At 38.3% G+C, this 7,932-nt stretch overlaps 1 pseudogene; it reads right to left on the reverse strand.

Moving 5' to 3' along the window:
* Positions 1–2,788: 2,788 nt before the first annotated feature.
* On the reverse strand, positions 2,789–7,729 carry LOC136150708 (bifunctional 3'-phosphoadenosine 5'-phosphosulfate synthase 1-like; annotated as a pseudogene).
* Positions 7,730–7,932: the final 203 nt, after the last annotated feature.

Consider the following 7,932-nt stretch of genomic DNA (forward strand, 5'->3'; position numbering starts at 1 on the left):
CCTGGAGAGGGAATGGCTACCTACTCTAGTATTCTTGCCTGGAGAATTCCATGGACAGAGGAGCCTGGTGGGCTACAGTCCTTGGGGTCGCAAAGAGTTGGACATGACTGAGAGATTTTCACTTTCAGAGTCTATCATCTTCCACTGTGTGCAGACTTTCTTCTGGTTGGTTGGTGGTTAGGTACCAAGGTGGTGTTCCAGGAAGCTTGTGCTCAGCCCAAAGTTAGCATCCTCCCTGTGGGTGGGGGCCTTAGTTCCTACAGAAGAACTCAAAGATATTGTTATATATGATGTATATTCCTTGAGAAGGAACCAGGACACTGCACTATTGTTTTTTGACTGTTCCTCCTTTGTTACTGTATTCCTTCCCTTCTCTGCTTAGCAGCTGTTTGAATCTGCCTTTCAGAACTCACGGAAGGTCAAGGAAGCTGAATGAAGTTTATTTCTTACAAACAAGCAATGGGGGAAATGGAACAAATTTACACCTGGGAGACCCCACAGGGTCCTTCTCTGTTTCACTCCCCTCTTTTCTTTGATGCTCCTCAGTCCTGAGAAGAACAGGTATGGGACAAGAAAAGGAATAACATTTTGAATAGAGAGGTAAATCCTAAACTCGGCAAAGGAACTAAATTTTCGGGGAACTCAGTTTCACTTCTTGCTAGTGTTTAGCAATGCAGTTAAGTTTGATATATTGAACTCATATTGAGCCACCTCACTGTGTTCTCATTTATTATATATTGGTGGTTTTGTGTTTGTTTTTCTGTATACAGTTGGGACTTTGTATGTGGACAATCATATTGCCTATGTATGATAACAGTTTTGTTTCTTCTTTTTTAATTTTTTTACTTCTTTTTTTTTTTTTTTTTTTTTTTATCTTTTTACTTCTTAAATCCTTTTCTTGTTCCACTCTGTTGGTTAAGTGCTCTGGTACAATGTTGAAGAAAAGCAGCCATGGTATCAATTTTCCTCCTTCTAAAAGTAATGCTTGTAATTTTATTTTCTACCCTTAAAAGTAATATTTGCTAATAATTTTTGGCATATACATTTTTTCAGGTCAAGAAGTACCCTTTGGTACTTATTTTACTATAGAATATTTTACATATTTTAATCATGAATGAATTTTGAATCTTATCAAATAACTTTTCTTCATGTTGTGAGTTTATATGATTTTTCTCCTTAGTATGTTAATGTGATAAAGTGTATGCATAGACTTTCTAGTGTTAAACCATTCTTGTATAAACCCAACTTGGTCATTAAAAATTCCATTATGAAGAAAAAAAAATTCCATTATGAAGAAAAAAAAATTCCATTATGACATTTATATTTAAAGTGGTTTTCTTGCTGACAACATAGGAGAGTTGTGTTTTTTGGTCCACTCTGACACTCCTGTAAATTTCATTTGCTAATATTTTGTGTAGGATTTATGTATCTATGGGCAAAAGTAGCCTCTTTTCTTTCTTATACTATCTTTGAATAGCTTTAGAATCTCAATTATATCAAGATTGTTGCCTTTTTTTTCATACTCCAGAAGAATTTATATAATATTGGAATACTGTTATTTCTTTAAAGTCTGGTAGATTATATCTATATGTTTTGACTTAGGTGTATATGTATGTGTGTTTGTGTGCATGTGTGTTAAGATTTTTATTTATTGATTCAATTATTTTTTAAAATAGGACTATCCAGGCTTCCTATTTCTTGAATTAGTTTTAAGTTAAAATTTTGTCAATTATTTCATTGTGTTAAATGGCATGATTGTTCATAATTTTAAAAAATCTTTGAAAATTTCTGATATGTTTGTTTACCTCCTTTATTCTTTTTCTAGATCCATCTTGCCAGAGGTTGTCACTTTTAATAGTGTTTTTAAATATCCAACTTTTGGCTTTTAAAAAATCCTTTTGATTGTACTTTTGGTTTTTAGATTCTTTTTTCTTTATCATTTTCTTCCTTTTACTTTCTATGGACTTATCTCATTATGTTTTCCTAACTTCTTTAGCTAGATACCTGTCTCATCCACTTTTACCCTGTTACTTTCTAGTAAACAATTGAAAATATATATTCCCCTCTAAGAATTGCTTTAACTTTACACACAAATATTTTCAATGCTATTGTTTGTTTAATTTTTTTTGATAGACAAACATCAGTTTTTTTTTTCTTTTAAATTCCCAAAACAAGGTCTTGCCAAGTTTATTGTTTAGTGGACTTTTTCTTTTTTCTTTCTTTTTTGTTTATTATTTATTTATTTATTTATTTTTTCATTTATTTTTATTAGTCGGAGGCTAATTACTTTACAATATTGTAGTGGTTTTTGTCATACATTGACATGAATCAGCCATGGATTTACATGTATTCCCCATCCCAATCCCCCCTCCCTTTTTCTTTTTTCAAGAGAAGAAAAGTGAGATTCAAAGTGTATACTACTGGTTACAACTGATATAATAGCTTGAAAAAAATGATAATGCTGAAGTATGAGTATAATACAAAAAGACAGGATTTTAAAACTGTACAGTAGGAATATAACTATAATAAAGATACATTAAATATACATTAAAAGATACATTAAAGCCAGGAGTGTGTTACACTAGTTCAGAACAGAACTCATAAGGCAGTCCAAACTGATGCTATTAATAGTTAAGGAAAAGGGTGTATTTTTAGGAAGCATGTCCAGAGAGATACCAACACAAAGAGATGCCAACATTAAGTACCTGTCCCCTCTTGTTACTCGATGAGGTGTCAAACGTGAAATGACTAGGTTAACAACTTAAGCTTTTTCCAAGGAGAAGAAACATCATCTGTGCATCAGCACAGTCCAGGCTTTAGGAGCCGTGAAACCTTCAGGAGATTTCTGGCCTTCTTGGGTAAAGTTCTTGCATTTGTGTTTTGAAGACTAAATTCAAAGTCTTCATGATGCTCAGTGTCACAGTAGTCCATCTGCCTCTTTTTCTTGTTATAAGCTGCATCTTGAAAGGGAACTATTTCCAAGGTGATCAGACCAGGGACCAAGTCAGTGTTTGGGTGCCATGAGTCTGCTCATAAAGATCCTCCCCTGTTTCTGGATGGGGCATGCCAGCAGAGTCTTGTCCAACAATGTGAAAGTTGGCTCCCACAACCATCCGTGCTCTACAATGCTGCTGGACCTCGGTTGGTTCAGCATTAATCATGGGAGACGGGAAGCTGACCACCACTGTGGTCTCAAGATTCAGGACTCCTTCCTCCAGCACTGCAGCATGCTTCTTCATCCACCACATCAGAGGGACATCATCATGCCTTGTCCAACCACCAAGAGGGTGAAGGAGAAGGACAGGACACCAGTAGCCCCTCTCTAGAAGTTGCTTATGGGTATCTTGCATTAATAGAGCATGGCCATTGTGCACCAGGTTGTGTAATTGAAATGCAAAGATAGCATCTGCATTCATATCTTTAAACTTTTTTTTTTTTTTTTAATTTTTCAGTGGGTTTTGTCATACATTGATAGGAATCAGCCATAGAGTTACACGTATTCCCCATCCCGGTCCCCCATCCCACCTCCCTCTCCACCCGATTCCTCTGGGTCTTCCCAGCCCACCAGGCCCGCGCACTTGACTCATGCATCCCACCTGAGCTGGTGGTCTGTTTCACCACAGATAATGTACATGCTGTTCTTTCAGAACATCCCACCCTCACCTTCTCCCACAGAGTTCAAAAGTCTGTTCTGTACTTCTGCGTCTCTTCTTCTGCCCTGCGTATAGGGCCATCGTTACCATCTTTCTAAATTCCATATATATGTGTTAGTATACTGTAATGTTCTTTATCTTTCTGGCTTACTTCACTCTGTATAATGGGCTCCAGTTTCATCCATCTCATTAGAATTGATTCAAATTCAAATTTTTAACGGCCGAGTAATATTCCATGGTGTATATGTACCACAGCTTCCTTATCCATTCATCTGCTGATGGGCATCTAGGTTGCTTCCATGTCCTGGCTATTATAAACAGTGCTTCGATGAACATTGGGGTGCACGTGTCTCTTTCAGATCTGGATTCCTCAGTGTGTATGCCCAGAAGTGGTATTGCTGGGTCATATGGCAGTTCTATTTCCAGTTTTTTAAGAAATCTCCACACTGTTTTCCATAGTGACTGTACTAGTTTGCATTCCCACCAACAGTGTAAGAGGGTTCCCTTTTCTCCACAGCCTCTCCAGCATTTGTTGCTTGTAGACTTTTGGATAGCAGCCATCCTGACTGGCGTGTAATGGTACCTCATTGTGGTTTTGATTTGCATTTCTCTGATAATGAGTGATGTTGAGCATCTTTTCATGTGTTTGTTAGCCATCTGTATGTCTTCTTTGGAGAAATGTCTGTTTAGTTCTTTGGCCCATTTTTTGATTGGGTCATTTCTTTTTCTGAAATTGAGCTTCAGGAGTTGCTTGTATATTTTTGAGATTAATCCTTTGTCTGTTTCCTCATTTGCTATTATTTTCTCCCAATCTGAGGGCTGTCTTTTCACCTTACTTATAGTTTCCTTTGTTGTGCAAAAGCTTTTAATTTTCATTAGGTCCCATTTGTTTATTTTTGCTTTTATTTCCAATATTCTGGGAGGTGGGTCATGGAAGATCTTGCTGTGATTTATGTCGGAGAGTGTTTTGCCTATATTCTCCTCTAGGAGTTTTATAGTTTCTGATCTTACATTTAGATCTTTAATCCATTTTGAGTTTATTTTTGTGTATGGTGTTAGAAAGTGTTCTAATTTCATTCTTTTACAAGTGGTTGACTAGTTTTCCCAGCACCACTTGTTAAAGAGATTGCCTTTTTTCCATTGTATATCCTTGCCTCCTTTGTCAAAGATAAGGTGTCCATAGGTTCGTGGATTTATCTCTGGGTTTCTATTATGTTCCATTGATCTATATTTCTGTCTTTGTGCCAGTACCATACTGTCTTGATGACTGTGACTTTATAGTAGAGTCTGAAGTCAGGCAGGTTGATTCCTCCAGTTCCATTCTTCTTTCTCAAGATTACTTTGGCTATTCGAGGTTTTTTGTATTTCCATACAAATTGTGAAATTATTTGTTCTAGTTCTGTGAAAAATACCGTTGGTAACTTGATAGGGATTGCATTGAATCTATAGATTGCTTTGGGTAGAATAGCCATTTTGACAATATTGATTCTTCCAATCCATGAACACAGTATGTTTCTCCATCTGTTTGTGTCCTCTTTGATTTCTTTCATCAATGTTTTATAGTTTTCTGTGTATAGGTCTTTTGTTTCTTTAGGTAGATATACTCCTAAGTATTTTATTCTTTTTGTTGCAATGGTGAATGGTATTGTTTCCTTAATTTCTCTTTCTGTTTTTTCATTGTTAGTATATAGGAATGCAAGGGATTTCTGTGTGTTAATTTTATATCCTGCAACTTTACTATATTCATTGTACATTCAGATCTTTAAACTTCTATAGCTCAGTAGGAGTAAAATGATACTGATCAAGACCATCATTCCAATAAGTTCAGTCCAAGACTTGAGGATCTCCTTCAATCAGCCAAGCTCCTTGTTCCATAACCATCTTGATGTGAGGGTGGTTCTTGCATGTTTTTCCCCGTTTCCTGGCACAGTGCTTCTCCTTCCTGTGCTCAAAAAACTCTGGATTTCTGGATTTTGAAGAATAACCACACAGAGTCCCTTGTATATCAGAGCAAATGCCGTGCAGCCATCCAGTCCCTCTTTATTTTCCTGAGTAGCCGTCAGGACTCTAGGTACTGACGAGTTAATTACAGCCTCATCCAGAAGCTAATCAAAATGAAAGTACTGCAAGTACTCCTTTTCTCTCATAAAGCCACTCAGTGGGGTTGCCCAGTCTTCTGCCAACACCTGCACCCACTACGTATCTACTATTAATTTTCAGTGCCAGAAAGCTTTCTGTATCTGTTTTTGTCAAATGAAGTTTATTTTATGGCACACACCGTTCTTTCACTTCATAAGAGGCATCCACAACATCCCATTTCTGTAGAAGCTCCACAACCTGCTAAACATAGTCATTTACATCACAGAAATCTGTTTTCAGCATCAATTCAGGGGCCTCTGGTTTTTCATATCAGAAAATATCGGAATCAGCCCCAATGAAACCTTTAATTTCTCCAGGCTGTGCTTTTTTCTAAAGTCCCTTAACATCCCTCTGTTCACAAACATACGGGGGAGCATCAACAATCACTTCAAAGAAAAATAAACTTGCGTCCTTGTGAGTGTGCCTTACATTGTTGCATTTCTCAGTATTGTTGTTCAGTTGCCCCGTCATGTCTGACTCTTTGCGACCCCGCAGACTGCAGCATGCTGGGCTTCCCTGTCCTTTACCATCTTCCAGCCTGCTCAAACTCATGTCCATTGAGTCAGTGATGCCATCCAACCATCTTATCCTCTGTTTTCTCCTTCTCCTCCTGCCTTCAATTTTTCCCAGCATCAGGGTTTTTTCCAGTGAGTCACTTCTTCAAGTCAGGTGGCCAAAGTATTGGAACTTCAGCCTCAGCATCAGTCCTTCCAGTGAATATTCAGGATTGATTTCCCTTAGGATTGACTGGTTTGATCTCCTTGCTGTCCAAGGGACTCTCAAGAGTCTTCTCCAACACCACAGTTCAAAAGCATCAATTCTTTGGTGCTCAGCCTTCTTTATGGTCCAACTCTCATATCCATACACTACTGGAAAAACCACAGCTTTGACTATATGGGCCTTTGTCAGCAAAGTGATGTCTCTGCTTTTTAATACACTGTCTAAATTTCATAGCTTTTCTTCCAAGGAGCAAGTGTCTTTTAATTTCATGGCTGCAGTCACCATCTGCTGTAATTTTGGAGACCAAGAAAATAAAGTCTGTCACTGTTTCCATTGTTTCCCCGTCTATTTGCCATGAAGTGATGGGATCAGAGGCCATGATCTTAGTTTTTTGAATGTTGAGTTTTAAGCCAGCTTTTTCACTCTCCTCTTTCACCTTCATTAAGAGGCTCTTTAGTTTCTCTTCACTTTAACCATAAGGATGGTGTCAGCTGCGTATCTGAGGTTATTGATATTTCTCCTGGCCATCTTGATTCCAGCTTGTGCTTCATCCACCCTGGTATTTCGCATGATATACTCTGCATATAAGTTAAATAAGCAGGGTGATAGCATACAGCCTTTACGTACTCCTTTCCCAATTTGGAACCAGTTCATTGTTCCATGTCCAGGTCTAACTGTTGCTTCTTGACCTGCATACAGGTTTCTCAGGAGGCAGGTAAGATGATCTGGTATTCCCATCTCTTTAAGAATTTTCCACAGTTTTTTGTGATCCACACAGTCAAAAGCTTTAGCATAGTCTATAAAACAAAAGTATAAGGTGATATAAAACTTGTGATATACACTAAGCCAGCATCTGTAACCAGTTTAGCTATTTCTGCCATACATCGAACATTCTCTTCTCTGTCTTCAGGACTAAAGCCAAGATTTTTATTGAAACCTTGATGAATGCTGTCACCATCCAAAGTGTAGCATGAAATAATGTGGCAAACCAAGTACTCCTCTAAAGCCATGCTTACTGTGGTCTTTCCTGCTCCAGAGCAGCCTGTTAACCATACTGTGCAACCACAAAAGCCACCCGTGGTCCCCACCACTTGATCTCCCTTGTTCCTGGTGACATGGTGAGCTTGATAGGTGATATTAGTTGCTCTCTGCATCCCCCAGTTCTGTGCGTTATTGCTCAGTTTAACTTTCTCGCACAGGCTGCTGAGGACCTTCATGGCTGCACAGTGCGCATGTGGGTGCGGGGTTCTTGTGTTTTTTCCTTTTTTTTTTTTTTTGGCTGCAACAGACCTTCGTTTTGGCGCGCGGGCTTCTCTCTAGTTGTGGCTTTTGGACTTAGTTGCCCCACAGCATGTGGGATCTTAGTTCCCCAACCAAGGCTCAAACCCACATCCCCTGTATTGCAAAGTAGATTTTAACC

This window comes from Muntiacus reevesi, chromosome 19 (assembly GCF_963930625.1).
Source record: "Muntiacus reevesi chromosome 19, mMunRee1.1, whole genome shotgun sequence".
In the NCBI taxonomy this organism is placed as follows: domain Eukaryota; kingdom Metazoa; phylum Chordata; class Mammalia; order Artiodactyla; family Cervidae; genus Muntiacus; species Muntiacus reevesi.